The sequence below is a fragment of the Hyperoodon ampullatus genome, assembly GCF_949752795.1.
Source record: "Hyperoodon ampullatus genome assembly, chromosome: 17".
Taxonomy (NCBI): domain Eukaryota; kingdom Metazoa; phylum Chordata; class Mammalia; order Artiodactyla; family Ziphiidae; genus Hyperoodon; species Hyperoodon ampullatus.
This window is the reverse complement of record NC_136930.1, coordinates 30,897,131-30,913,883: the sequence shown is the minus strand read 5'-3', so window position 1 is coordinate 30,913,883 and position 16,753 is coordinate 30,897,131.

The window sequence follows — 16,753 nt, the reverse complement described above, 5'->3', positions numbered from 1 at the left end:
CATAATGAGTTCTTACATGATCATGATTGTGTAAATACTATTCAGAACAGAATCATGGTCATATTTTCTTTCTTTTACAACTGATGATTTTACCTGCAGTTAATAACTGATATATTTTCATTTGTTTGGTTTTTTAATGAACTATTATCAGTTAATTTCTAAACTCTCTTCTTATAGTACAAGATCATTTCAATATATTCAAACCTATTAGATACTCTACTAACGTCCTCCAAATTTTCTTTTGACCTAGATTGCTTTTGTCCTAGGCCTGCTGAGAACATTTCATCCCTCATTAGCATTTGTGCAATATATTCATTTTTCTGCCATGTTTAATTCTCCACTTCCTACCTCCCACAGCTTTCTTATTCTTAGTTTACTTCTGTTTCTGATGGAGTGTCTAGTAATTTATGTATAAAAAGTGTACTGAAAGTGAATTTTTTGAGGTTTTCCACATCTAAAATATCTTTATTTTGACCACATACTTGACTACTAACTTGGATTGATAAAGAATTCTTATTTAGATATCACTGTCTCTCAGATTTTAAAGGTGTTTCTTGCTTGTGTTCTTGATCCCAGTATTACATTTCAGAAGTCATGTGAAATTCAATTCCTAATCCATCCTTTTCATGTGCTCTCACTCAGGTAGCTTTTGGAGTTTCTCTTTTATTTAAAGTGTTATGAAGGTTCATGAAGTCCCTTGTCATAATCTTTTTTAAATTTTTTCATCCACAGTGTTGGCAATGGTGAATTTTTACTTTTTGTTTTTTATATTTTGTTTGTTTTTGGCCACATTGTGCAGGATGTGGGATTTTAGTTCCCCAACCAGGGATCAAACCCATGCCCCCACAGTGGAAGGATAGAGTCTTAAACACTGGACCACCAGGGAAGATCCAGCAATGGTGAATTTTTAATTTGGACATTCATATCTTTCAGATATGAGAAAATGTTCTTGAGCTAATGGTATTAGTTCTTTTAGTCTTTCCATAACAAAGTTCCACTGACTGGGTGGCCTAAACAATAGAATGTATGTTCTCACAATTCTGGGGGTCAGAAGTTCAAGATTAAGATGTCAGCAGGGTTGGTTTCCTCTAAGGCCACTCTCCTTGGTTGGCAGATGACCATATTCTTCCAGTGTCTTTATATGGTCCTTCTTCTGTGTCTTAATCTTTTCTTTTATTCTTTTTTTCATTGAAGAATAGTTCACCTATAATATTACATTAGTTCCAGGTGTATAGCATTGTGATTCAATATTTTTATAGATTGCACACTATACAGTTATTATAAAATATTGACTGTATTCTCTGTGCTGTACATTACATCCCTGTGATTAATTTATTTTATAACTGGTAGATTGTACCTCTTAATCCACTTTACCTATTTCACCACCCCATGCCTCTCCCCTTGGGCAACCACGAGTTGGTCTACTGTATCTGCAAGTCTGTTTTATTATATTTGTTCATTTGTTTTGTTTTTTTTCATATATAATTGAAAACATAGAGTACTTGTCTTTTTCTGTCTAACTTATTTCACTAATCATGATACACTTCAGGTCCATTCATGTCTACACAAATGGAAACATTTCCTCATATTTTATGGCTGAATAATATATATATATCACATCACATTTTCTTTACCATTCTTCTGTTGATGGGCATTTAGTTTGCTTCCATATCTTGGCTATTGACATTAGGGTGTATGTGTCTTTTCAAATCAGTGTTTTCTTTTCTTCAAATAAAAACCAGAAGTGGAATTGCTAGATCATATGAAAGTTCTATTTTAAATTTTTTGATAAACCTCCATATTGTTTTTATAGTGGTTGTAACAATTTACATTGCCACCAACAGTGTACTAGAGTTCCATTTTCTCCACATTCTCACAAACACTTGTTATTTTTTGTCTTTTTGACGGTAATCATTCTGACAGCTCATTGTGGTTTTGATTTGCATTCCCTGTTGATTAGTGATGTTGAGCATCTTTCCAAGGGTGTGTTTGCCATCTGTACATCTTCTTTTCTGTTGCATTCTTATACATTATCAATGAACAATTAGAAAGAAAAATCAAGAAAACAATTCCATTTACAATTCAATGAAAAAGAATAAATACCTAGGAATAAATTTACCAAAGAGGTGAAATACCTATGTTCTGAAAACTATAAGACATTGGTGAAAGAAATTGAAGATGATACAAATAAAGGAAAAGATATTTTCTGTTCATAGATTGGGATAATTTAATATTGTTAAAATTTCCATACTGCCCCAAGCAATCTACAGATTGAATGCAATCCCTATCAATATACTCATGGCATTTTTCATAGAACTAGAACAAATAATCATAAAATTTGTATGAAACTATAAAAGACTTCAACAGCCAAAGCAATCTTGACAAAAAGGAACAAAGCTCAAGATATCATACTCCATGACTTCAAACTGTACTACAAAGTTATAATAATTAGAAAAGTATGGTACTTGCACAAAAACAAACACATAGATCAATGGAAGAGGATAGAGAGGCCAGAAATAAACCTACCCACCTATGGTCAATTAAGCCACAACAAAAGAGACAAGAATATATAATGGGGAAAAGAGAGTCTCTTCAATAACTGTTGTTGGAAAAACTGGACTGCTAGCTGCACGTGAAAGAATGAAACTAGGCCATTTTCTCACACTATATACAAAAATAAACTCAAAATGGATTAGAGACTTAAATGTAAGACTTGAAAACATAAAGCTCTGGGAAGAAAACATATGTAGTACACTCTTTGACATTTGTCTTAGAATATTTCTTTAATATGTGTCCTCAGGCAAGGCAAACAAAGGCAAAAAATAAACAAATGGGATCAAATCAAACTAAAAGCTTTTGCATAGGGAAGGAAACCATCAATAAAAGATAAAAGCAGCCTATTGAATAAGAGAAGGTATTTGCAAGCTCTATGCCTGATAAGATGTTAATTTCCAAAATGTATAAAGAACTTATATATATCAGTATTGAAAAAACAATCTGATTAAAAAATGTGTGGGGAACGTGAATAGATATTTTCCCAAAGAATACATAATCTTCTCTTCTTAAAAAGACATTAATCATTTTGGATTAGGGCCCACATATACAAACTCATTTTACCTTAAATACCTCTTTAAAGGTTCTTTCTCCAAATACATCACATTCTGAGGTACTAGGGGTTGGGACTTCAACAGATAAATTGCGGGCGGGTGGGGGACAGCCACTATACTATTTTTTTGACATTTTATTTTTCTGGTTTTGTTTTCTTTCTTTTTTTTTTTTTTAAACTTCTGTTACTTAAAAGATGTAAACTCTAGACTGATTCTGTAATAGCTTTTTTCACTACCAACAATCTTTTAGTTATACTTACTAGGACATTTTCTCAGGCTTATCTTCCCTCCCTTACATTTCTACCATTATGTTTTCAATTTCCACAGCTCACTCACTCTTTTATTTTAATATGTACTACTTTATCTTTTTATTGTTGCTAATAATGGATTTTAATATTTTTAGCATCGTCTATTTGTCTTTAAATTTCCTCTTTGATTTTATCTCCTCTTTAAATCTAGAGGTGTCCCATTTAATCCTCATGATTACTGACTATGGGCTCATGTTTAAGAGTGAATTACTGAATAGCTTTTTATGACAGGAGATTGTTGAGAATGATGTTCCCTGTAGTATTAGCTGGTTCAAATGAGAGAATTTTTTTTTTTTTTTTTTTTTTTTTTTTTGCGGTACGCGGGTCTCTCACTGCTGTGGCCTCTCCCGTTGTGGAGCACAGGCTCCGGACGCGCAGGCTCAGCGGCCATGGCTCACGGGCCCAGCCGCTCCGCGGCATGTGGGATCTTCCCAGACCGGGGCACGAACCCGCGTCCCCTGCATCGGCAGGCGGACTCGCAACCACTGCGCCACCAGGGAAGCCCGCAAATGAGAGAATTTTTACTTTCAGTATTTTTAAGTCTTGGTCTCCTCAGCTGGTCAGATTCAACTGAGGAAAGTTTTCCTGTTTCTTGTCTGGAGAGTTTAAAATAGTATGCCAAAATTTGGGGAACTATGTTGTAGAAGTGTGCTAGGGTCTTTTCACTTGATATATAGAAAATCCCATAACCTTGATGATGGTTATTTTTATGTGTCAAGTTGACTGGGCCATGAGGTACCTAGGTATTTGCTTAAACCTTATTCTTAGTGTGTCTTTGAGCATGCTTCTGGATGTGATTAACATTGCCCTCTTCAATGTGGGTTGGATTCATCCAATCAGTTGAGGGCTTCCACAAAAAGTGGAGAATTGTACACTCTTTCTCTCCCTCCTTCCCTTGCTTTCTCCCTCTTTCCCTTTCCCTGACTGTCTTTTAGCTGGAACACTGGTCTTCTCCTGAGCCTCCAGACTCAGGCTGAAACTATACCATCAGCTCTCCTGGGTCTCCAGCTTGCTGACTTCAGTCTTGAGACTTCTCAGCCTCCATAATTGAATGAGACAGTCCCTTATAATAAAACTCATATGTACATATGTATACATCCTGTTGGTTCTGTTTCTCTGGAGAACCCAACATAATACAATCCCATGTTTTCATGAGAGTAGTATCTATCACCAGTTCTGCTACACGAGCCCCGGTATAGATTCCCTCTGATTCACTCTTGCCAAAGAGAAAATGCTGTGGTAGGGAAACAAGCAGTTATCCAAGTTGTCTGGAAATTTAATTACTACCTAATACAGAGCTTTAAACATTTTATCCTAGTTTATGTATCTCTGCCCTTGCCACTGCTTGGTACTATGTCCTGCTACCATTCTAAAAATTTGGGGGGGGGGTTAAGAGTAAAGTGAGGTTTACATCAAAAGATCCCCAATTGCACATCTGGGTTTCAGCCTTTCAGACTTGCTAATTTAATTAACAAATTTGATCTGCTTTTTAGATTCCAAAATTTTCTTTTTTCCTTCCCTTTCCTGTCTATAGATTTATATTTTTATCCCTTTTTTTCACTTTGGAAGGGTGTCAGAAGGATATGAGGATCTGTATTCAATCCAACATCTTTAACTGAACTGCAATTAGTTTGACTTTTTTTTGAAAAGAATCATCATCTCATATTATATAACAAAATAAATTTCAGGCAAATTCTAGAGTTAAAATTAGCAAATAAAGCCATATTGAGTAAAATAGGAATGTTTACTATATCTCTGGATTTGGAAACACTTTCAATACCTAAAAATCATTATATAATTAAGAAAATTATCATATAAATGTAAGGCTTTCATGTGAAAATACTCTAAAATAAAAATCAAATTATAAAAATTGACAAAATATTATGTTAATATGGGCTTATACAAATTATAAATATTAAAATTTACATGGAAAAATGAGTAAAGCATAAGATCAGGCTACTGACAGAAGTAGAATTATAACTGATTATATCCTAATAAATATAAATATGTATTTATAATTAAGATATAATTTCAAACAAAATTTAAATTAAGCATTACAAGTTAAAAATAAAAATATATTTTGAGCCTGTTAAATTATCAGAGGCTTTATAAATTTAAATATTAAATGATATTGATGATAGAATAAGACAGAGCCTCATATATTATTGGTGAGAAACTAAAATTCTATTCTTTTTTTAAGAAAGCAATCTGGAAATATGTATCAAAATCTTTAAGAACATTAATTTTTATAAAGCACAGTCTTAGAAATTTCTTTCTAAAGAAAATTCTAAAATAGTAAGATAGATTTTATTTAAGATATTTTTAATAACAAACAAGTAAACAACTCAAATATCTGATCGAGCAGAAATAAACTTCAGATTATTAAGCAGTCATTAAAAATATTCCATTCTAGAAGCACCTTTTGTTCTCATGATGGTTAAGTCCAGGCTGGGAGTAAAAGTTTCATAAAACAACCATAAAAATGGTGCAAAACAAGCACCAAGATATGTGCTGGGAAGGACAAACAGAAAGGTGTTATGAGGGGTGAGAGGAGAGGAGTCATAATCAGAAACTATTTTAGTAATAACTTAGAGACATTGGGGATCATGGGATCAATAATATGTAGAGATGGGCTCATAAACAGAAAAACATGGATGATCTGAAGTAATAGAGAAGTGCCAGTTGACTGAAGGTAATGATGTAAAGGAACAGATAGCATGAAGGAGTGGGAGGAGAGTAGAACTGAATGGAGCAAGTTTCAGAGTTCAAATCAAGGAGCTGGAAAACTAAGGCATTAAATGGTATGCTATTTATCAAACGACTATAGTGGCTCTGAGAGCTAACAGAGTGAGTGCAAATCATTAGCAGCAAGAGTGTGAGAATGATCCTGAAAAACAGTCATCTTTATAGGGATGAGAGTGAAGAAAGTGAGCTAGTGTATAATTCTCAATCTAAATATGTTTCCTGCAAGCCACTATAGGCTTTGAGCAGGAGTGATACTGTGTTAGAGGTGGCAATGAATCTATTATCCAGATGTTTTTTTCTGTGCTTAATTATTTTTATGTCATGTTGAAGGATCAAAATATATATCAGTTTTGCTGTTTATTTAAATAGTGGTTAGAAATTCAGATATAGGAATTTACTCAGGTTTTCTTCTGGGTGGAAAATTTTTGTTTCCCTTTGTTGATTTTTTGTTTTGTTTTGTTTTTTTGGTATGTCTAGAAGAGATGAAATACTCTGTGACACTGGAGTAGAAAAAAGAAAACTGTAACTTTCTTTTTAGTTCAGTTATTACAACTTGAATTGACATTGAAAAAATAGGCAGAGTCTAGGCATTTAACCTTATGTCTTCAAATCTCTAAGATCTCCAAAAGTGAGCTGTGCTATTATGTTCTTTCCCAATTAAATTTAATACATTTTGTCAATTAAACTATGACATATTGACAATTTTATATGAATTTCTAATTCAGTAATGTTAAAATACTAAAATGTGTACCTTTGACTTGATGAAAAATGCTAATTAAATATATTGTTGAAGGGATTTATAGAGAAGATGCAATTTTGAAGTAAATGTGTGTGCATTGATAATCCTTGAAGCAGAATGGAATGGAGATCATGCTATATTACCTTTATGGGTGGTCTCTTGAATCTTTTAAAAAGTGATATTAACTTTCCTGATTTGAAGTAATATTTTAAACTAAAGTCATATGTTTTAAAGTCAATTATAAGTTTAGTGGCTGTACCAATTCACATTCCCACCAGCAGTGCAAGAGTGTTCCCTTTTCTCCACACCCTCTCCAGCATTTATTGCTTCTAGATTTCTTGATGATGGAGAACAGTATGGAGGTTCCTTAAAAAACTAAAAATAGAACTACCATATGACCCAGCAATCCCACTACTAGGCATATACCCTGAGAAAACCATAATTCAAAAAGAGACATGTACCAAAATGTTCATTGCAGCTCTATTCACAATAGCCCGGAGCTGGAAACAACCTAAGTGTCCATCATCGGATGAATGGATAAAGAAGATGTGGCACATATATACAATGGAATATTACTCAGCCATAAAAAGAAACAAAACTGAGCTATTTGTAATGAGGTGGATAGACCTAGAGTCTGTTATACAGAGTGAAGTAAGTCAGAAAGAGAAAGACAAATACCGTATGCTAACACATATATATGGAATTAAAAAAAAAATGTCATGAAGAACCTAGGGGTAAAACGGGAATAAAGACACAGACCTACTTGAGAATGGACTTGAGGATATGGGGAGGGGGAAGGGTAAGCTGTGACAAAGCGAAAGAGAGGCATGGACATATATACACTACCAAACGTAAGGTAGATAGATAGTGGGAAGCAGCCGCAGAGCACAGGGAGATCAGCTCGGTGCTTTGTGACCGCCTGGAGGGGTGTGATGGGGAGGGTGGGAGGGAGGGAGATGCATGAGGGAAGGGATGTGGGAACAGATGTATATGTATGACTGATTCACTTTGTTATAAAGCAGAAACTAATTAAAAAAATTATAAGTTTATCTCCATTTTTAACTTTGGTGCATATAAATAAAAGCTCAAAGCTCTATCTTCGATTTTCTTTTGATATCTTAACTATTTGTAAAGGATTATTTTGCAGTTTCATAAAAGATTATTTTAAAACTGATATGCAAACTTTTATTTGGATATTGTTTTGGGAGTGCCCTTAAACTAAAACTTTCCTTGTTCACTTAATATCAAGTCAGATAACAATCATAATTTCCTTTGAAATGAAAAGGGTAAAGAACTTGTGACTATATAAGAATTACACAAATATAAGCTTTCATCTATTTAAAAATATCATGTCACATTACCCTGACTAGTTTCTATTCCTCAAAAATATTCAAGCTCATTTGCCATCACAACTTTTCCTCTATATTGAGGGACTACATCTTGATTGATTCTGTTTCTTTTATGTAAATTCCTGGATATATTATTGGAATTTTATGATTATTCTCTTAATTATCAAGCTCATTATAGATACATGTATTCATAATCATATTTTATTTATTACCTTCCTCTCTATAAAGTAAAAACCTATGCTTGTTTTGTTGTCTTTGTCAGAATAATTGTCAAAGTTACCTATATCCTTAAGGTAAAATTTACTCTAAAGGTATCCATCTATTCATTCGCATCCTGATTATGCAAATATTGGTTGAGCAACAATGATGGTGAGGCATTGGGGATACAAATAAGATCACACACACACACATAAACCCTACACCAAGGTACTCTGAGTCTAGAGAAGAATATAACCTTAAAGACTATCATATTTAACAAAACATTTATAAAAATGGAAATATGGGTAAGACACAGTGGCTGCACAAAGGAGGAAATTATCAACTTAGCCTACAACAATCAAAGAATCCTTGGTAGATAGTGTAATGATTAATCTAAGGCTTCAAAGATGAATATAAATTCTCCAAAAGGTAATTGGTTTCTGGTAGGAAAAAAGGGCAGAGCATTCAAGGTAGAGTCAAAACTTGTGCAAAGATATGGAAGTATAGGGTGTGGAGTGATTGAGTACTCCAAATATTACAAAATTCTAAATATATTTTTTGAGAAAGGGAATGAGTAGTGATGATGCTAGAAGGAAGGAAGTCATACAGTAAGGGACACATGTGCCTTTTAACTAGTTTGGAGTTATTCTGTAGATGAAAATTGATAATTGAAAATTATTATGTATATTTGAAATTTAGTCTATAGTAAGAATTAGAAAGGACAATTTAGGATAGTACCATTAAGAGATTATTTTATAATTTTTGATTATGGCCATTCTGACTGGTGTGAGGTAATATCTCATTGTAGTTTTGATTTGCATTTCTCTAATAATTAGTGATGTTGAACATATTTTTCATGTGCTTCTTGGCCATCTGTATGTCTTCTTTAGAGAAATGTTTATTTAGGTCTTCTGTCCATTTTTTGATTGTTTTGGTTGTTTGTTTTTTCATATTGGTATGCATGAGCTGTTTATAAATTTTGGAGATTAATCCCTTGTCAGTCACATCATTTGCAAATATTTTCTCTCACTCTGTGGGTTGTCATTTCATTTTCTTTATGGCTTCCTTTGCTGTGCAAAAGCTTTTGAGTTTAATTAGGTCCCATTTGTTTATTTTTGTTTTTATTCCCATTACTTTAGGAAACAGATCAAAAAAGTTATTGCTGCCACTATGGAGAACAATATGGAGATTCCTTTAAAAACTAAATATAGAGCTACCATATCATCCAGCAATCTAGAGAAAACCATGGTTCAAAAGGATACATGCACCCCAATGTTCATTGCACTGCCATTTACAATAGCCAAGACATAGAAGCAATCTAAGTGTCCATCTACAGATGAATGGATAAAGAAGATGTGGTACATATATACAATGGAATATTACTCAGCCATTAAAATGAATGAAATTTGTAGCAGCATGGATGGACCCAGAGATTATCATACTAAGAGAAGTAAGTCAGAGAAAGACAGATATCATATGATATCACTTATATGCAGAATTTTAAAAAAAATGATACAAATGAACATATTTACAAAACAGAAACAGACTCACAGACTTAGAAATTGCACTTATGGTTACCAGAGAGTAAGGGGTGTGGAGAGGGATAGATTGGGAGTTTGAGATTGATAGATACACACTTCTATATATAAAATAGATAACCAACAAGGACCTACTGTACAGCACAGGAAACCTAGATCAATAATCTGTAATAACCTAAATGGGAAAATAATGTGAAAAAGAATTGATACATGTATATGTATAACTGAATCACTTTGTTGTACACTTGAAACTAACACAACATTGTTAATCAACTATACTACAATATAAAATAAAAAAAAATTTTAAAGAGGTTATTTCAGTAAAACCAGGTAAGAGCAAATGAGGTTCTCACCTACAAAATAAAATACATCCAACTTGGAAGGGAAGAAATAACACTGTCACTATTTGGAGATGACATGATACATTATATAGAAAACCCTAAAGTCTCCACCAAAAACCTGTTAGGTGTAATAAAAAAATTCAGTCAAGTTATGGTATATAAGATTAATAAATATAAATATGTTACATTTCTTTACACTATAACAAACTATCAGAAAGTTTAAAAATCCCATTTAAAATCACATCAAATACAACAAAATATCTAGGAATAAACTTAACCAAAGAGGTGAAAGACCTATACTCTGAAAACTATGCAACGCTATTGAAGAAAACTGAAGATGATACAAAGAAATGGAAAGATATCCTGTGCTCTTGGATTGGAAGAATTACTATTTTTGAAATTCCATACTACCCAAAGCAATCTACAACTTTAATTCAATCCTTATCAAAATGCCCATGACTTTTTCATAGAACTAGAACAAATAATATTAAAATTTATATGGAACCACAAAAGACCCTGAATTGCCAATGGAATCTTGAGAAAAAGGAGCCAAAGTGGAAGCATCACCCTCTCAGACTTCAGACTATACTACAAATCTACAGTAATCAAAGCAGTATGGTACTGGCACTAAGACAGACACATAGATCAATGGAAAAGAACAGAAGGCCCAGAAATAAATCCAGGTACCTATGGTCAATTAATGTATGTCAATTCAGTGGAAATTAAATTCATTTGATTTTTTTGGGTTGTGTTACATATTACTGCTCAATTAATCTTCTGATTCACAGGGAAACAAAGCAAAACAAGAGCAAAAAATAAGAAGAAATCCATCAGACAAAAATGCCTTCAAGTTCCTTTCTCTGCTCACCACTTTATCTACATTCTTAAATATTCTTTTCCTCTTCTTTCTTATCTTTGTGTAGGTGTTGTCCCTCCTTGGATCTAGGGTAAAATATGCTGCTGTTGTTTTGCATCTTTCCAACCTCCTCTAATGGATCTCTTCCCTAGTCCACATCTTTATCTTCTCCCTCTTTATTTGTTCTTTTCTTCAGCATATAGACATGTTTAAGTCATTCTCAACTCATATTCTTCTAAACCACATTTCTTGCATTTCTCTATATATTTCCTTTTTGTTTGTTTTAAGGTCAAGCTCTTAGAAGAGAAATGTAGACCTCTGTCCACACCACCTTCACCCCCGTGAATTCTTAAGTTATTTGTGACCTCCTGGGGTCATCTTGTATATTCCCGTTTCAAAGCTTCCCAAGACCACATGCACATTCAGTAATTCACTAGAAAGACTCACAGGGCTAAGCATATACTCACTGCTGACTTTACTACCATGACAGAGTAAGGATCTACAGATGGATCAGTAGGGAGAGAAGAAACAGGTGGAGTCTGAAGGAATCCATGTGTAGGCTTCCTATGTTCTCCCCTTCCCAGAAAGGGTTACTAGAGTATACTCTCCCTCCAGCAGTGATAGAGCAGCCACATGTGTGTAGCATTCTTGCCCGGGAAAGTCCATTTGAGACTTGGGGTTTAGGAGTTTTATTGAGGACTGGTCATATAGACATTCTCTGCATAGCAGCTAGGAAAATTCCAGAGTCCCAATAGGAAAGCAGGTGTTCATCATCAACACATTGTTTGAACAGTCTAGGCAGAGAGAAACAACCTAACTTATCAACTCAGCAAATGGCATCATCATTCTTACAGTTTTTATAGCAAGAAGCCTTGTTAGACATCCTAGACTGATCCATTTCCCACATCCAACACAAGTTGATCTGAATCACATAGATTCTACCTCCTTAATTTCCATATCATTTTCCTTTTCTTTACTGTTACAGCCTTCATTTGTGTTCTATGTTCTCCCATATCATTACTTGTTATCTGATTACTTTAGTAGTTCTCTAAATGTTCTGCCTGACTCCAGACCAGATCCCTGAAAATTCACACTTCATACCAGGTACCTTTCTGAATCTCATATTTCATATAGGTGAAATGGGAATGCTAATAGTCCTGTCCTCAGAAAACTGTTGTGAAGAGTAATTGAGATAGTAAATATAAAATGCTTAGCACAGAGTAAATATAAATAAACATAAGTATTAATTATTAATGTTGTTGTTAACATCATATTTTTAAAAATTAAAGTTTTTAAAAAGACTAATTGATCTTGTTACATCACTGAATATTACCAATGGCTCAAGAAGATCATCAGGTGATAGTCATAACTCCTTACTTTGACACCTAAAAGAGGTGCACTCTTAGTTTCAGCAGCCATTTGGGAAGTTCCAAATAGTCAATTTTCTCATTCTTAAGCCTTTCTACATGCTGGTCCTTTCATCTGAAATTCTCTTACCTTATTCACTTCCTTTTCTGACCCCTTTCTACCTCAATAACTTCTTCTCATGAAAAAAGATTAAACCCAAAACATTATCTCTCTAGGAAGGCTTTTCTTCTCTCCGAGGCTAGGTTATGTACATTTACCACCACAACTTATGACTATCTCTACATACATATATCGCACACTATTGTAATTATCTGCTTAAAATTGTCTATTTTCATAATTAAACCTGAGGATTTTGAAGACAGGAACTCTATCTGATTCATCATTGTGTCTTCCCCTCAGTTCAGGGTCTGGTATGAAAAAAACATTTGACAAATGTGTTCTGAACCAGTAAAATCAAAGGAGTGGGATATAACCGTAGAAACAGCTGCAAAGTTTAACAGAAGATTCAGTGGTTCACATTAGAAGAAACTAAAGTACAGATAAAGTATAGCTTAACTTTCTATATAGCTGAATCATCTGTTTAGCTTTTTAGAAAATTTAAATAGGCTAGACTAAGTTAAATGGAGGTACTTTTCTGGAGCAAGATTTTTCTGAATAGCCTAGAATGGTCTGATTTTTCTATTTCCTTCCCAAAGTCCTAAACCCTGTTTTAGTACTCACATCAGCATGGGCACAAAATATCTTACCTGTGCCAGCAGCAATAAAAATAGCATTTGCATCAATTCCTGTTCCAGAGCTGGTCTGGTACTCCACAGGTCTTTTTAGGTGAGAGCAGTAGCACCAAGAATGATTTTGCATGGGGGAAGAGAGAGCATTTGGGGAAAGAGAGAGTGACTGAGTTAACCCTGGACTTTTCACCATTCTGGTGTGGAAAGAAAGATGGGGGTTATACCTTTGTGTGAGGTATGTCAATACTTCTGAAGACTCCAGTAAGTATCATGGAATTTAAGAAATACCTGCCACATCTGGCTTTCCATTGTGACATAAACAAGAAAGGAGTAGGGATGATCTTTGAATAAGTTGTCTTATAGGCAACAAACTTTATTTTGTAGACCATAAAGTAGATCAGGTCAGTTAAAAACTGACTCGAAATCGCACAAGTAAGAGTAACATTTAGCACCCAGTTCAGTAATCCCTATGTCTGTGTTCTCTTTGCTGTACTGAACTCTAGCACCCCTGGTGGACAGGTGTAGCAGAGGTATGGTGCACCTTTCAGGACTGGGCCTCATTCCCCCAACTGCAAGGAGTGTTGGTTGGTGATGGTTCAGAGCTATTTCTTTCTGTATTTGTACTCAGATAAAGGAAACTGCCTCGCTTTTATGGCCCCTGGATGAGACCAGCCTACATCCACTATTGGTTAAGGAATTATATATAAAGACTTTGCCCCGTGTTTCAGTTTGGGACACTGAATGAATGAACATCTCAGCTCAGAGCTCCCAGTGCAATTGGCTGAAGCTTTTCTTGCAAACATAGAACTACAATTTGTAGTAGAATTTCTTCTGCATAATAATGTTTTCCTTACTTCCTTACAGCTGCTGTTCCCTTGAGTGTACTTTCACTGCACTGACCAAAGATAGGTTACTTTCTCTATGTAATATAACATCCCAGATATCTAAATTCTATGGAGAACACTTAAGGAAATGATGGAATGGAAGTTTCACGGTATTTATTGATAGTTGTTCATCTTTATCTAGGAGATTGGGTAATAAAGATGAATAAGTAATTGAACCAAAATGACTTGCACTTTAGAATATACAATGATGAAGAAACAACTTGATCTTTTGTGGATAAAATATAATATCACATGTAACAATTCCAAGGAAAGAAATATAGCAAAGCTGATTCATTTAATTTGCTAATAACAAACACATTGCATTTTCTACTGTATTTTTGTTTTATAGTTAAATCACTATTTTGATGACAGTTATTCAAAATCACAGTTACAACTGAATTTTTATTGTTTTCCCTCCCAGACACTCCATTAATCATCTTGTGTTTTCCTTGGTTTATTCTCTTATTCTTCCTAATGTATTCATGGAATTTTGCATTAATCCTGGATGTAAGAGACTTTTCGAACTCGAAGAGGTTGTGAAATCCATTTTCCCCAAACTCCTCACTTTGTGAATGAGAAAAGAGAGTTCTGGAAAGATTATGAATCCTGACGTGTTCTGACTCCTGCTTTCCTTCCTTCCCTTTTCCCATTATGATCCAACTATACTGGCCACTGGAACCTGCCAGCACATTTCCTGCTCTTGGAATGCTGAACCCACAGAAGCTGTAAATGGCCACTCAATTAAAGAGCCACTTAGTCATTTGCTATTTGGATCTAATTCCCAGTTCAGTGTTCTGTTTCCTACAACTTCTTACTTAATGAGAATTCACTCAAATTTATGAAACACTGCTATGCACAAGGCATTTTGTTAGTCATTACGGGAAATTCAAATATTACAATATTATCTTTGCCATGTCTATAGTCCTTTGTTCACTGAAATTCTTCATGCTTTTAAGCACATTTGCATCTGTCCTGCTTCACTCTTTCCTGATGTTTATTCTTGTTCCTTTTTTTTTTTTTTTGCTTTACTTCATTAATGAAAACGGCTGTTTCATCTTTATATAACATATGCTGTCTTGCCTTTGTAAAAGTACCTTAAGGTCTTAAACCTCAGATACTCCTTGCTAAACCATTAAGTGTGGAGCACTGAGTTTATTTTTCGATGACCATATCTTTACTGTTCTTATGGGAGGTATATGTTTAAACTGACCATCTACAAGAGAAATAGGTGAATATAACAAAACTTCCATATGTTATAAAACTCAGAAGTTACAAGGCAGAAATTTAATCAATTCTCAGCCCAGGTTCGTAAATGACAAACATAAATGTAAAAATGGCAAAAATACAGAGCTCAATATCTCTCTAGCTCATTGTTCTCTCTCAACAAATTAAACCTACCAGTGTAAAAATGCCAAATGCACATTGAACCATTTCCAAGTTAATAACACTTTGTATGAATCCATTTAGATTTCCCCCTCAATCTGGCACATTTAATATCATTTCAAACCCCATCAGTTTGATTATAAGTGAAATGTTGTGGCATTTCCAGGGTGCAAATGCCACAAAATGGATCCAATTATCAAATTTGCAAACGGTGTTTTAGCATGAAATAACTTGAGTTTACCCATGATAATATTGCAAATGGATTTTAAATGAGGTAGGTAATTTTTGTGCATCTGAGACCACACATCTTTTCTTTAATTATTAAGATATTTGTTTTAGGTTTTCACAGCCAGGAATGTGTCAAACAACCATGGATAAAAAGTATAAAAAGTGGTTCATTATGTTTTACATATACAAAAATTTGAGACTACCAACATTTTACTTTGATCAGCATTTCCAAATTATGTTCTGTGTAACACAGCTTCTACAAGGTACTTGTAGATATTCTATGAGGGGAAAAAAAAGTTTCTTTGGAGTAATAAGTTAAGGAAATGCTGCACACAATACTTCCCTCTTGGGTTATGCGAATTCCTATAGGCAAGAAACTTGCTGAGATTTCTCTTTCTAAGATAGTTTTTGACTAGTTCAGCCAAATTTATAGAAACAGAATAGAAAAGTGGTTGTTAGGAGCTTGGGAGTGGGGGAAATTGACAGAGTTTGGTAAAAAGGATTTTCAGTTGTAAGATGAATAAGGTTTGAAAATCTAATGTATAACATGGTCCCTGTAGTTGATAATATTGTATTTTATAACTGAAATTTGCTAATAGAGTAGTACTTAAAGGCTTAAATGTTGTCACAGTAAATAAAGTAAATGTGTTAGTGTTAACTAAAGGATGGGAGAAATCCTTTCACAATGTATACATATACCAAATCATTATGTAGTACACTTTATATAACTTCTAATTTTATTTGTCAATTATGCCTCAAGAAATATGGAAAAAAATCAACACATTTTCATTCTTACGAATCAAATACAATCAAGAAAATAAAAAACACTCTACCTATTTTAAATGTGAGGAGTATTTTTCAAAGAAATTTTTGCGTAGGTGAGAGAAAAGATAATAAGTCTAACATGAGACAATGAGGCAACCCAGAAGTTAGCAATTCAGAAAACTACTACCACCTCTAGGTGGGTGGCATCATTAGAGT